Source organism: Schistosoma haematobium, chromosome ZW, assembly GCF_000699445.3.
Source record: "Schistosoma haematobium chromosome ZW, whole genome shotgun sequence".
Taxonomy (NCBI): domain Eukaryota; kingdom Metazoa; phylum Platyhelminthes; class Trematoda; order Strigeidida; family Schistosomatidae; genus Schistosoma; species Schistosoma haematobium.
In genome coordinates this window covers 51,222,336-51,237,552 of record NC_067195.1, presented here as the reverse complement: position 1 = coordinate 51,237,552, position 15,217 = coordinate 51,222,336, and positions in this window count along the sequence as shown.

Genomic DNA, 15,217 nt, shown 5'->3' with positions numbered 1-15,217 from the left:
GGGACTCCTCAGATTGTAGAGATGATGACTTCTCCCCACGTTAAAATTTCACTTTAATATTAGAGATCAATCGGTAATACCTTTATAGTGTAGTAGCACACCTTAGTAGCTCGATGTCATTTGATCCACTAAAGTGGAAGATTCGGCGAGACTATGATTTATGGGTAATCTTTGAGCAAGACCGAAGTGAACTTGCGAAACTTCGGTCATTTACTAATGCCAGGAAATTGGAAGCAGTTTGGACTAGAAGTTAGAGTGAGAAATAAGGATTAGGAACTAGAATTATAGTGTCCAACACGAATTCACGTAAGCTATAAGACAGAATGCTATTTAGTCATACAGATGAATGAATTTCGCACCAAAACCAAAGTTTCTTTGTCTCAAACCTGATGAGTTCGAATAAAAATTATAATCCCACCAAAGATTCACTAAGAAAACATTATTTCATTGACAAATTTTCATTTATTCGCTTACTCATTTCCATAAAATACAATAATAAAGTGAGAATATATAATCAGAAAAATGTTACTACCAGGAGGAAATACATGCTGATAAATTATCAATAGTTGAGATCATGAGTCCATTGAAGCTAGACCACCATGGGAAACCTAGAAGCACTGGATAACCGTTTCGCTCTATTGTGGGACTCCTCAGCACTGCGCATCCACGATCGCTTAACCATTAGACCACTGAGCCGGCCTGTATCCAACGGTGTTAATGTCTAACTTCCACCTATTCACGAAATTGAGTAACACATCCACCATTGTTTTCAGTTAGTTACTATCTCACAACTGGGTCGGCTGAACTCCACTGGTCACTTCTGATACTACAAAACTAAATTCACTTCATTCATTCAAAATACTTAGTGACATGAATTAGTTATTGAATTTTACGGCTCCTTTAATTTAATTTAATTTATAACCTTAAAATATTGTAAATTAATTTACATACGGATTGAAATTTTCAAGTTTTCGATTATACAATCTACTGTTAGCCTATGATTAAATTATAAATATGAACATATTCACCTTGTTTGTTTATTTTTTCAGATACTCAAGAAACATGTTTAATAAAACAAATCGATTGAAAATTAACATAACTTTCAAGGTGAATAATAATCATAGCAACAAGATTAAACCTTAAAATCTTAAATAGATAATTTTGTTTTATTTAGAACGAATCGCTTTTTACTAGTTGCACATAACCATCTTAAGGTAGCTACCTTCAGAGTGTCAACATTGTACTTTTGGTTGTCTTTCTGTTTAATGGATAGTTTTCATTGCTTTTCTTATTGAGTTGATTTGAACAGTTCACTACGTATTCACCAGCCAGATTACTATTCAGAAGAAAATTGATCTTTCCATTTAGATAAATATAAAAAAACTTATTATCGTATGTACAGTCTTTTGATCGTATGAAACTAAAAATCATTGGTCATTCAGTAATAAAAATTGTCTGATGATTTTATCAAAAAACGAATATTTGGTCAGCAGAAATTTTAACATCTTTAGGTTTTCGTATCTTGAAAAAGTGGAAATCAGTCTACAATAAACCTATCAAGTGAAAGTATAATTGCGATTTATTCTTTACTTGAAAATATCAATATAAACCTTTATAGGAGCGATCAGTTGTAGCTAGCAGAGATATGTAGGTCATTTGTTTCGTCCTATTTAGGATTCGTTAGGTGGACGTACCTGCATCCCGATATTGATTTTCACTCAGAGAATCGTATACATTACCTTTAACTTCAAACCCCAAATGTGTTGTTCACTGAGCTACTGAATCTAGATGGCCACTTACTTAATACAACAAGTATAATATTTATATTATTTCTGGAATGTTTTAATTATCTCGTTGTCGAGATTGTTGATACGCGTCCTGAATTCTATTGCTATTCACGTTTCATATACTCTATACAAACTTATGAAATGATGAATGTATTGATGCACTAAGCAAAGGATTCACATATGCCTATCAAGGTCGACCAAAATTCAGTCACTAATATCAACAATAGGATGATCCAAATCCATTCTAGTAATAATAAGTCAAGGTGGATGGTGGCTAGCAGTGGAATCCAGAACGAATGTTTCGTCCTACCCAGCATCCATCTTTACTTATAATGCTTATGACTTAAGGCAAAATCTAGGCAATTCGAGCAAGATGCACATATGCCAATAAGTGACTGATCAATTATAGTCCTAAACATCAATGGGAAGATTCAAACAAATACAAAATGAACCATTCTAGTAATAATGTTAATAAAAGCTACTATTACATGTGTGATAACTATTAAAACCTGTTTATGTACACTAGAACAGAAGTGAGTGGCAAACGAAACATGTCTTGGATAAGGCTTTCTTTGGTAAATTTGTTGGTTGGTTGGTTAGTGTTATTGTGATTTTATTTTCGTGAAATGGAAACAAAACAGACAGCTTGAATGCAACTGAACGATTTGGACCTGGCCCTTCTATCCCATACACACAGACAGATGAAAACAACTAGTGTTGCAGCAGCCTCTATATCAGTAGGCTTCAACATACACAAATGTAAAAGCAAGATCTTCAAATACAACACGGAGAACACAAACCCAATAACACTTGGTGGAAAAACTCTGGAAGATGAAGAATCCTTCACGTACGTGGGAAGCATCATCGACGAACAAGGAGGATCAGATGCAGACGTAAAGGAGAGGATTGACAAAGCAAAGACAGTGTTTCTACAGCTGAAGAACATATGGAACTCAAAACAACCGTTAACCAGCATTAAAGTCTTAATCTTCAATAGGAACGTCAAGACAGTTCTACTGTACGGAGCTGAAACTTGGGGAACTACTACAACCATCATCAAAAATGTACAAATATTTATAAGTGACTGTCTACTCAAGATAGTGAATGTCCGTTGATCGGACACCATCAGCAACAGCTTACTGTGAAGGAGAACAATATATGGAAAGGATGAATTTCAACTGGAAACAACTGGAAAGAAGATCCTAAGACACAGTTGGTTGATTGATCGTGGTCGGCGCCCTATACTTCCACGTGGGGTAAAAAGTGTAAATAATTAAATAATTAGTTATAAATAGTTGTCTACTCAAGATACTCAATGTCTGTTGTCCGGATACCATCAGCAACAACCAACTGAGGAAGAGAACAAACCAACTTTCATCTGAAGACGAAATTAGGAAGAGACATTGAAAACGGATAGGACATACATTACAGAACTCATCAAACTGCATCTCAAAGGAAGCGTCAAGTTGGAATCCTGAAAGGAAACGTAAAAGAGGAAGATCAAAGAAGATATTGTGTTGGAAGTTAGAAGCAGACATTAATAGGATAAATAGGAATTGAAAACAACCGGAAAGGATTGGTTATGACAAAGTTGGATGGAGAATGCTAGTGGATGGCCTATGCTCTTCCACAACGATTAACAGAATTAAATAGGTACTTTCATGAATCGTTGAACAATTTTTCTAAACCAATTAACAATAAACATTTATTTCATTTTAAAATATGACAATTCATTAAAACACATATCAAATACCATGATAGGATCAAAATTATAAATATCAACTTTTTAGATCTTATCATTGAATAGAAACTCATATACTTCAATTATTAATGATTATAGATGAAATATCATCCAGTTTGATTAATCAGTTCTTTTAAGGTAACTATTCCTACTATAGTATACATGTATGGTTAGTTTCAATGAACCACTTTTAATTTAACTATCTTAAGCTATCCTTATTTAAAGTGTAATTAAACAATATAACTTCCTCTGATTATCCTTCATTTTTTAGGTTATTTATTTCAATGCAACATTTATATGATCTACAAAAATAACTTTTCTAGAATGAACTAAATTTTATTTACCTTATACTAATTAATTAACTGTTGTTCTTACAGTGTGCGCATAAAATTCACCGTATTTTTTTTCCTCTAATACCAAAAAAAATGTTTTTGCACACGTAATTCTTTCTTTTATAAGAAAGAATAAATAAACTTGGAATAATTTGTCAACTATGAAAATTTTATTTATAATGGTCAACATTTTTTTCTGTCGGTAAAAATGCATGTTTCTATGCGTGTGTATATATATATGTGTGTGTGTGTGTGAGCGAGTGTGAGTGAGTGAGTATGCTTGTGTATGTTTGTGATCGGTTGTATATGTTATATATTCAAAAGATTTATAATGATAATAATTTAAGAATAACTCATTTGATAAATAAATAATTTTATTATCATTCTTATCATAAGAGTTAATCAAAGAGAACTTTGCTGCAATAGTATTGTAATAATTTAAATATATTACATGCCTAATTAATAAGTTAGTTCATATAATGGTATTTCAGTTAACTGATTTTGTTATTGTTTAAAATTAACAACGTACTGTGATTACACTTGTTTTGTTTTAAATTAAATAATGGTTTAATCAGTGTTCAACATACAAATCTGTTCATAATGATCATTCAATTACAATTACATGTTCAGAAGAAAAGATTGAACGGTGTTACTGATTTTATGAGTATTGTATATATCTATCTATTGATATCATTGATAAGTGAACATTACACAAGTTTTATCTGACCCTTTTTGAATATATTCCTTATTCCATAATGTGTTTATTGACTATCATAGTAATAACCACATATCATAAATATACAGAATTACTTAAAATTATTCATTTTGTGTTTATCTCATTGATGATGAGATCATGTGTAGTGTTTAAGATGAAGCGAGTAAAACGTAGACCATGTACTTTTTTCATTCAAATTACAAATAGGTATTTGTTTTATTAAAGTTTTCTATTTTTAGGACGAAATTTTATTTAAACACTCTCTCAACATATACATGTAAGATGAAGTATTTTAAGGAATTTGTTAATCAGTTTATATACATGATTATCAGTAAGTTTTCACCAGCATTTGTGAAAGGATGGAAATGAAAGTATGTGTGAACAAAGTAGACAGCGTATATTTGAAAAAAAGTAACATTGATCAGTTAGTATTGCTTGCATTAAACAATATTGATAATAAAGTGGAAAATTTCATTAATAAACCTACTGGTAGACAAAAATGTCCTATGCAATAAAGCAACATCTTTTTTAAGCAGTCTAGAAAACAATGAAGGAAGTGGGGTTAAGAAGGAATAGACATAGGATGGGAATAGTAAATTCGTTTATTCTAAATGACTATTTTAACAACTAAAAAAAACAATAAAGTACGTTTATTCATTAACTATCAACTTGGTTATCTATCGTCAGTACATCTGATAATTTAAATATCTTAACAATATTATAATTGATTGAGATTATGAATCGATCGATCCCGCATGCGCAGTCTTAGATTTGCACTGCTAAAAGTCACACACTAGGACGAAACGGTCGTCCATTTCCTCTAGGTTTTCAATGGTGGTCTAACATCAATCGATTCATGATCTCAATCAAATACTTAACAATCTCCACAACCCTGTACTGATAATATTATCATCATTTAGTAACACCTAAACATCTGTGTAATTGTGACATAAATTTATTTTAATTTATATTCTAAAAGTCTTAAATCACTGACTGATCCGAGTTAGACAACCATTCGAAACCTGGAGGCTCTGGATGACGGTCTCGTCCTAGAATACGTCTCCATTTCCCCACTTCCAGTAATTGAACTCCAAACCTTCGGCCACGCATATAAATACCTAACTTTGAAAATACTGAGCTGACATTCAACGGTGCTATCGTTCGATTTCAAGGTCCTGTGTTTGGTCTCTGGTTGCGAAGTCGTGAATGAACACTCATGTGGAGTCCTATGTTAGGAAGAAACGCTTATCCAGTGCTTTTAGGTTTGAAATAGTGATATGAGATCAGTGTACAGTTAATAATAATGAAAATTCCATCATCCACTGAAAACTAATATTTTCTCAAGGTGGCCCACTTATTGTATAACTTTCGGCCTTTTCTAGGCTTATAACTAATCTGAAGATACATTGTGTGATGAAGATGTTGGAAGCAGTAAATGAAACTGGAGGAGAAAAGAGCAAGAGAAAAAGTAAGCCGACAACTCAGTAAGCACATAGAATGCACTTAAATTTAATAAAGAAAGTAATTGACAACAATGAGACGTAACATGAGCGTGAGATTAAGACAATCTAATAATCGAAACAAAATGTTTATACTGTAAGCTTTCAAAAGTGTTACAATTGGTTTCATATCAAAACATGAAGAATAATTTAAAAATCTTTGTTAGTAAATGCAAGAATAAAACAGGGAAAATACCTATGATAAATGTTACTCGCGTACAAACCCATGGTCAACTTTGAAATTTTATTGGTCCTGTAATAAAAATATATTCTTTGTAAATTTCTTAATTTTATATCAGTTCTTCATTCATTCAGTGATGTTTACTTCTGTCGAAACCTAAACATCAGAAACAATTCCATCACTGATATCCAAGTCAAAATCCAGGCTTGCATAACTTACAAACCTTGTTTCTTAAACTACTCATAGAGTATAAGTGCAACTGAAGCTTTTCTTTAAGATTAAATTATACAACTAGATTGTTATTTATAAACAAATAAATGAAATTATAAATATCAAGTCTTGAATTTTGGAGCGAAATTCTTTCATTTATGCAGTTAGGTAGTATTTTGAGATTATACTTGATGTTAGTTCTTGATGAAAACCCTTACTTTAATTCCTAATTTTAAATTCTAACTTCAACTCATAATCCTAATTCCTTATGCTAATTTATAATCGTATCTTGACCATAGTAATTAAGCAAATTGTCTCTAGATCACTTTAGCATCGCCCAAAACTCGTCCATAAATTATAGTCTCACCAATTATACGAAACATATAACGTTATTTACATGATTAAATAGAAGTTTATGATTTTAGTAACTTCTATAAAAGGATGTCAATTAACCATATTGGTAAGAGAAAACATGTATTTTTAGGAAAACATGGGGTTGATAGACCAAGTATATTCCATGGTTTCCAGGCTCTGTGGTTTTTCCTATAATCAAAATCACTTTTTATAAACAAAGTTTTAAAGCAGAGCAGAAACTCACAGTTTTATGTTTTGTATAAATTTATCAGATTTCTTTCACTTATTAACTAAGCATAAAAAACTATAAGTCTGATATCCACAATAAACGAATATTGTTCCTAATAAACTGTGATAACATAGAAGTACTCCATCAGAGTAAAATACAATTCATTTCTAGACAACAGTTTCCTTTGAAATGCCTATTTTTCAGATGTTTAAACATTACAACGATTATTCCAATTTACAATATGTTTTAAATAACTAATGATATCAGTGTACCGCAATAAATACTAATGACATTTTATAAAACATTTACAATCTATTACCCTTTTAACTACCATGTAACTCAGATGAAGGTATTTTAGTGGTTATCTATGATCTATTAAAAGTAAATGCAACAATATTGAAGCTTGTACAAGCAAGGCTCGATAGGGTGTTGCATCTAACATGTATACTATGAGACAAAAAAGGCTATAAAGATGAAACTGATTCATAAAGTTTGGGAATTAAATGAAAAATCCGTTAATAACTGCTTTTAAAACGTCCTGGAATACTTTTTTCCCTTACACTTTTCACAATTACAGAGTAGATTAAGACAAATTTTGGTAGCATTGATAGCATACAAACAAATTTAACATCGACTCAATGAATTTTCATTTAGTTGTTAGCCAATCAGAAAACAGCTCTGATACATGTTTAATTTGTGGCGAAGTAAGCAATGATTTTATGAATTGTGAACAGGTTTTGCATAATAAGTCTTCTACAGGTTACTATTTTTGTAAACCTGACCTTATGGACACAGATTATTCGTCTTCTCAAACTTTTAAAATGATCCATTTAGATTTTTAAAAATCTCCACGTTGTTCCTGATTCCAGTTAGGTATTTATGATAAGGGGTAGAGGTTAATGGTTAGGGGGTTACTCATGAACTGATATCAGCTACAATGCAAGAATGTTCTGTAGCCATATAGATGAATGAATTTCAAACGAAAGCGCTATCTGATTTATTTGTCCACAAAATATAGAAGTACTAGGTTAAGGTTTATTTTAGAATTAAGAATTTAGGGTTCGGATTTAAGGATAGTGTCGATTCCCCTATTATATAAAGTCTGTAAATAACAAATTATTTTATATGTTTAGTGTTATTATTTCTACTCTATAGTGGCAATCAATAATTTTTCGTTACTTCTTTAAACATTCTGAGCTCAACATAAAGGTATTTTTTTCTGCCTATTTTAAGTTACATTCGAATTTCGCGAGGAAACCCAAAATCGATGTTCTCGATTCTGATTGGCCTGCCCTCACACTATACTTCTACCTAAATTCTTAGGATTATTTCCATTTTCACGTTACAAATTCCATAGTATATTCAAACAGAATAACTTTTAATAAAGTGATTACTATAATCATCATTCCAACTAATATCTAAGTAAGGATTTAATTTATTAACACAAAGTCCTATTTAATCAACCTTGATATGTTTAACCGATTATTTTGCTTAAATCGATATCCATATTCGGTCTTTAAATTATACTGACAATGACGTAATTGACATTCCTATAAATGGTTAGATAAATGATACATCGGTGAAATATGATTTTTTTCTCTTCTAGATAACTGAATTCTTTTCACTTATGTTTAACAATGTTTTTTGATGGGTATTTTTTTAGACAGAAAAGTTCATCGTAAAACTATGAAAGAGTAGTTATGAAATTTTAAAGAACTGATTACAAATACATCTGAAAAAGATAATGTAGTACACATTGAAGTTTGTAAAATTTTTTTTAGTTAACACGCGATAGTCCTAACAATTATTATTTGTTAATTTAGTCAGACATGCTAATTTGTGATTGCCTTGTGAGAGGTCAGTTTATGGTATCGATTCATCGTTATCCAATTTATGGGTAGTTAGAAGACATATACTTATTAATAATATATAAGTGATTAATGTTGTTTTCGAGCTGCACTCCTTACTGTTGTACCTTCCTAATCCATCTAGATTGAAAACAATTGAGCTCGAAGGTGCTTAGACCGGATAATAATACCTCCTTATTTATTTCTATTTATAGATGGAAATTTTGACCAAAACGAATGGTATGGATTTTTAACTAATTTTGACTTCAGCTAATTGTTTTTACTTTCTTCAGCAAACTCATTTTTAAGTCAGTAAGACTAAAGTTATCCTGAATTTTTCCAGTGTTTAGTAAATGAGCTGTTTTCAACACTTCCTGCCATTTTTCTTTCATTTAATGGATAATAACTATATGTCAGAGATTAATTTTCATTCGGGACTTAATTTCGAACATCTAGAGTTATACTCATCTGTCCGTAGTGTACCTCAACATACCAGATGAAAAACACAAATATTCTGAAGTTAAGAAATTGTTTGAAACTTCATTCTTATCAAACATTAAAAACATTTCAGACAATTTCAGCCAACAATGCTTATAGTAGTTTCTAATTCAAGTTATATGCTTTTTTTATGAACTTGACAAAATCTATCTGGTAATCTTGACCTTTACATATCTTCATCATGTAAATAATCAAACTTTGGATTCATGTAAGACGCTTTTACACTGAACACTGTCTTCAATTAATTAGTCTAAAATGTTAGCTGTTATATCGGACCTTCAAATTTATTCCAATGATGTAAATTAATATAAGCTAAATCTGATCAGGAAAGCCATCTGGTAAATTTATTTGTAAAAATGAAGAATATTTGAGCGAACAATCGTTTTCAATAACTTCATCATCAGGATCTACAGTTATAAGTCCATAATTATGGTATTTTACAAAGGCCAAAAATAAGGCATGCATTAGAGAAATGTTATGTGTTAAAAATGGTGAACGTTTGCATCTGTTACGATATATATACTTCAAAATTGTATTTGCAAGTTAGAAAGGTCATTTAATAAAGACTAGAATGATTTGGACTAAAGTGTCAAATCAAAATCAACATAATAGTAATATAGCAAAAATGAAGATGAAAAAAAAAGAAAAACTCATGTGAACAAAATGCATAGTAGGAGAATTTCATCCTGTCAATTGAGATAATAATATTGTTGTGTGAACATAATATGTAATAAGGGGGCTGTTACCAAGGTAATCACGATAAACGAATTGGGAATGATGGATATGAAGATTAAGATAGAGGCAATTAAAAAAGAGGGGGCAAAATGTTTATAATATTCACTTTGGGTACCCGGTGATCCAGTCCTGGGCTAAGGTAAACATACAGGCTGGATATACTTTTTCTGGATACATAAGTTTGGTTTTCTGGAGTTGATCCAGATGGCTTCGGCTATGTAGAGCAATAGTAATCTAGCTCCTTGAGGTAGATATTTTTGAACTTGATATAAAACAGAGAAAGCTCCCTCTATTTTGATATGATGTTCATTTTCTACCAAGTGAGAAAGAACAGTGCTGTTAATCGATTTAGTAACTCCTTTTTTCATTTGTGTTTATCACTATTTGTGTGACATTTATTCATGAACTAGACCAAATATTATTCAGGAGTATCTACTTAAAATTACACTTCATTTATTTCGAATTTTTACTTGACTAATCTGTTAAGCAAACTGGGTCGCTGGACCACTGTACACTTTCCAACTTGTATACAACTAACTAACTGGAAAGAAATTAATTCTATCAAATTGTAACATAACTGTTATATCATGGTTTATCCTTTTCTAACTGGTTTCTTACTTCGAAAGTATTCAATATGTACTCCCATTATGATCATTCTTCACCAAGTGACTAGTCACTTTACTTATAAATGACTTTGTTTACTTTAAAGCCTGAGTTCGAATAGTATATTACTCAAATGAGGAAAATAATACATTTGTCTATAAATTTCAAAAATCGCGTTGTTCTTTAAAGATTGAATCTAATAGCCAGAAGTTTACAAATATTAACTTTATCCTGTGGAGATGGTTAACATAGACTTAATTTATACGATCACTGTTATTGACTACGAAATTGTTGTTTAAAACTAGATTTGATTTTTCCATCACAGCACCCATACTTTTCTAGTTCTCATTTAATCAACTATAACGCTAACAGATCACTAATGTAATTAATATATAATTTTATAGATCACATTCGTGTTCTCATTACTCGATCATTCTTGATATTTATATAAACATATAGTATCTGGAATTATTGGTTACTTACTATGATTGTTGATTACGTGACTGAATGCCAAACACAATTCCAACTGACAATATAAGTAACGGTCAAAATCTTTATCTGTGTATTTATAATTTTGTATGTTAATAATTTTCTCTGCACCTTTTGCAATAACTTTATTCCTACTTTGTTATTGACTAATTTTGGTTCAACGCAAACCGAATGTTATATGCATATATAATCAATTGAGTAATAATTCACTTAACAAATTGTTAAACTACTATGATTAATCTCTATTGCATCACATAGTTAAAATATACTCAATTCTTATGATGAATCTTCATTGTAAATCAGTGCAATGAATTTACGAAAAATGATATATTGACATTTTTCTGTCTGGTCACTTTATTATTCTTATTGTTAAGTAAAAGTATTTATAAACAGCTGTCTACTCAAGATACTCAATGTCTGTTGGCCGGATACCGTCAGCAACAACCTACTGAGGAAGAGAACAAACCAACTGCCAGCTGAAGAGGAAATTAGAAGAGGACTCTGGAAGTCAATAAGACAAACATTACAGAAATCATCAAACTGCATGACGAAGCAAACGCTAAGTTGAAATCCGGAAAGGAAACGGAAGAAAGGAAGGCCGAAAAACACACTGCATCGGGGATCAGAAATAGACATGAAAAGGATGAGTAGTAAATGGAAACAGCTGGAAAGGATTGCCCAGGACAGAGTTGGATGGAGGTCGTTTGTGGACAGCCTATGCACAACCACGAGAGGTAACAGGCGTAAGTAATTACTTTACTATTATTATTGCTAATATTACTAATAGCTTCATTCAATTTCATATAATTTATTACCATATGGAGCTCTCAGAACCAAGTATTTCAATAAAAGATAAATGAAACTGACAACCGTATATATATATATATGTATATATATATATATATATATATATATATATATATATATATATATATATATATATATATAAGCTAAAAGTTCTTTTTTAATTTATATACATCAATATTGATTTTGTTGCTTACCCTTGTGTCATGATCATCATCACCTAATTACGCCAACTAATTAAAACCCTCAAATTTCACATTCATAATTCAATCGATAAATACACGTTAAGGTTGAATGAAAGAAAGTACACAAACGACTATAACAACACTATTATTAATAACAATAATATTATTATTACTATTATTATACATATCTACACATATATTCCTCTGAATACTAACCACATTCTGAGTTTTCTTCATTAATTTCTATTCATTATACAACTGATTAAAACAACTTGTTAACACCACATCACATCACATCACACCACACCACACCACACAACACTACATAACACCATACCTCAACAACCCTATACTCACAAAACAAAACAACATTACACAACATAACACAGCATAACATCACATCACATAGCAACAAAACACGATAACAAAGAGAAGTAGAAGAGAACACATTCAAATACAATGAATGATAACAGAGTTCTCTGCTAAATATAACATTTCAGAATGGATTATTTCAGTGAATGCATTTTATCTACAAATGACCTAGTTAATTCAAACAGTTATATATCATCATATGAAATTGTGCAATTCAATTTAGAAGTATAAGAAATAGGATTTATTTTTACTCATTAACTCTTACAATCACTAACTCACTCGCTCACTCACTCTCTCGCATTTACCGTTCTCTCTCACCCACTCGTTCTCTGACTGTCGCTATCACCACACTGACTAACGTCCAACTAACCCCATTTGTAACACAATATTACGTGGAAAGTGAATGACTGAGTAGCGAAATACTCATTTTGAGTAAATCAGACGTGAAATTACGAATTGTCATTGTGAACGCTTCACTTATTTGTACTTGATGGACAACAACGTAGTGTACTGGTAACTTGTAAATGTTGATTCTTATTGAGTGCATACCGAACTGAAGGTGTTTGAGATTAGTGATTATATATTAATTGATTCGACATAATCTGTTTGTTGGTTGTGTGATTATCGGTTAATAGATGTTCATTGAATCCGCTTTTAAACAGAGTTGTGATGGGAGGTGTATGAAATCTAATACTGATTCTCGAATTGTTTTGCACTAACGCTCACCTGACTACTTGAGTGAGAATACAAGAATGGACGAGGAATTGAATTAGGTTACTTCTGATTGGTGCACAATATCACTTTCTCCTCCCGAAAAATATGTCATGCTCCTTGGCTCTAACTAAAGACGTTGTGGGAAATGTCATCTTCTTGGCGATTTTTTAAATTTCTGGCGACCATTTCTTTCGCGTTGATCCTGATGCTCCCAAATGACTGTATCAATTAAACCATCCAGTTGCAAGTTCTATATCTGAGGTTCTCTATCCGATTTTAGTTGTCTATCGAGGATGTGACTGACATGTCAAATCAGACGTGTAACTTGAATACCAATTTAGTAGATCACGACGCCGACTCTTCTTACGATGACACGAGCTACTCACGCAGGTCCCCAATGTCGAAAGTTTCATATATATGCTGGTAAGTCATTGGGAAACTGGCATTCAATATTCCTTCCCTCAAGTATTTAATCTCTTCTTTTTGTTCTTGGTGTGTACATGCTATCAAATGAGATCTGAGTCTCCCTTCCGAAGATTGAATTAGCTGTGGGAGGCACTGCTAAGTGAGGCTGGATTCTGGGTTATTCCGAGTGATGGTCTCTGTCATGCTCTCCTATTTTGATCATTTTCAAAATCACTGGTAAACGTATGCTTCCATTTGTGCATCTAACGTGAATGGGAAGATACTTGATTACAAATGCGATCAGATGACAGATCAGACATTTTAAAGTCCGAATTGAATTGGTAATGAAACATTTTAAATCACGTGATCCAGTCAAAATCCAATGGATGAAAAAATCCGTCATCAACACAAAATTTAGATTTGATTATTAGATCAGTACAAACTTCAGATAGACTTCTATCTTATGATATCGTTCAGAAGAACGATGAAAGCTCCAAGACCAAACCATCCAGCTCAGAGAACAAAACTCCATTAAAACAAGATATCATCAAACGGCTTTTTAAGCAATTTGACCTCAAAAGAACGTAGACTGCATTCGTGATGTGTTGTTATTTATGTATGACGATTTCACTGAAGTTAGAAAGCTAAAGGCTGAAGATTCTGTTAAGTTAATACAAGACGTCAACAGACGTAAATTTTTGATTGAGGTCATGAACCGATCGATGTTAGACCACTTTTGGAAACTTGGAAGCACTGGACGACCGTTTCGTTTTATTGTGGGACTTCTCAGCAGTGCGCATCCACGATCCCCTCGCGGGATTCAGACCCAGGGCCTTCGGTCACGCGCGCGAACGATTAACCTACTGACGATTATTATACAATTGTTAATAAATGTTATTGAGAAAAAAATTACAGTGGAATATATTGAGAGAAAGAAAAAGAGAGTGGAATCACTGCGCAATCTCAAAAAACTATGTTTTCATTATTATCATATAAATAGGAGGGAAATGATTCCTTTACATGCAAGTAGTTATGTAAGATAAGTTGTTCATAAACTAAACTCAAGGTCATTGAACATAAAATTACTTCATACACATAACTTGGATATATATATAAGCTATTTATCTATTTACAGATGAATTCAGTAATTATTCAAACACGTAAGTTTCTTATTCACATGATTTCCAACATAGAAATTCGTACACTTATGTATTTTGGTCAGAATAATCAAATTCTGAACAAAAGTTCGAAACCAAAACACAATAACTGAACATATTAAACTATGATATCACCATTATTCAGAAGTAGTTGAAGTTAACTTGTGAAAATATTTTATTTTGAAAAACAAATTATCCTGTATTAGTTTACTTATGATATTCATTAAGATTCTTCCATCAGTCCAATTAGTGAAATAAGTTTATGTGGATAAGAAACCATATTATGGATTTTTTTAACTAATTTTTTTTCTCAAGTTATCTCAATGTGAAATAAATCGATTGAGGTAAGAAATGTTACGT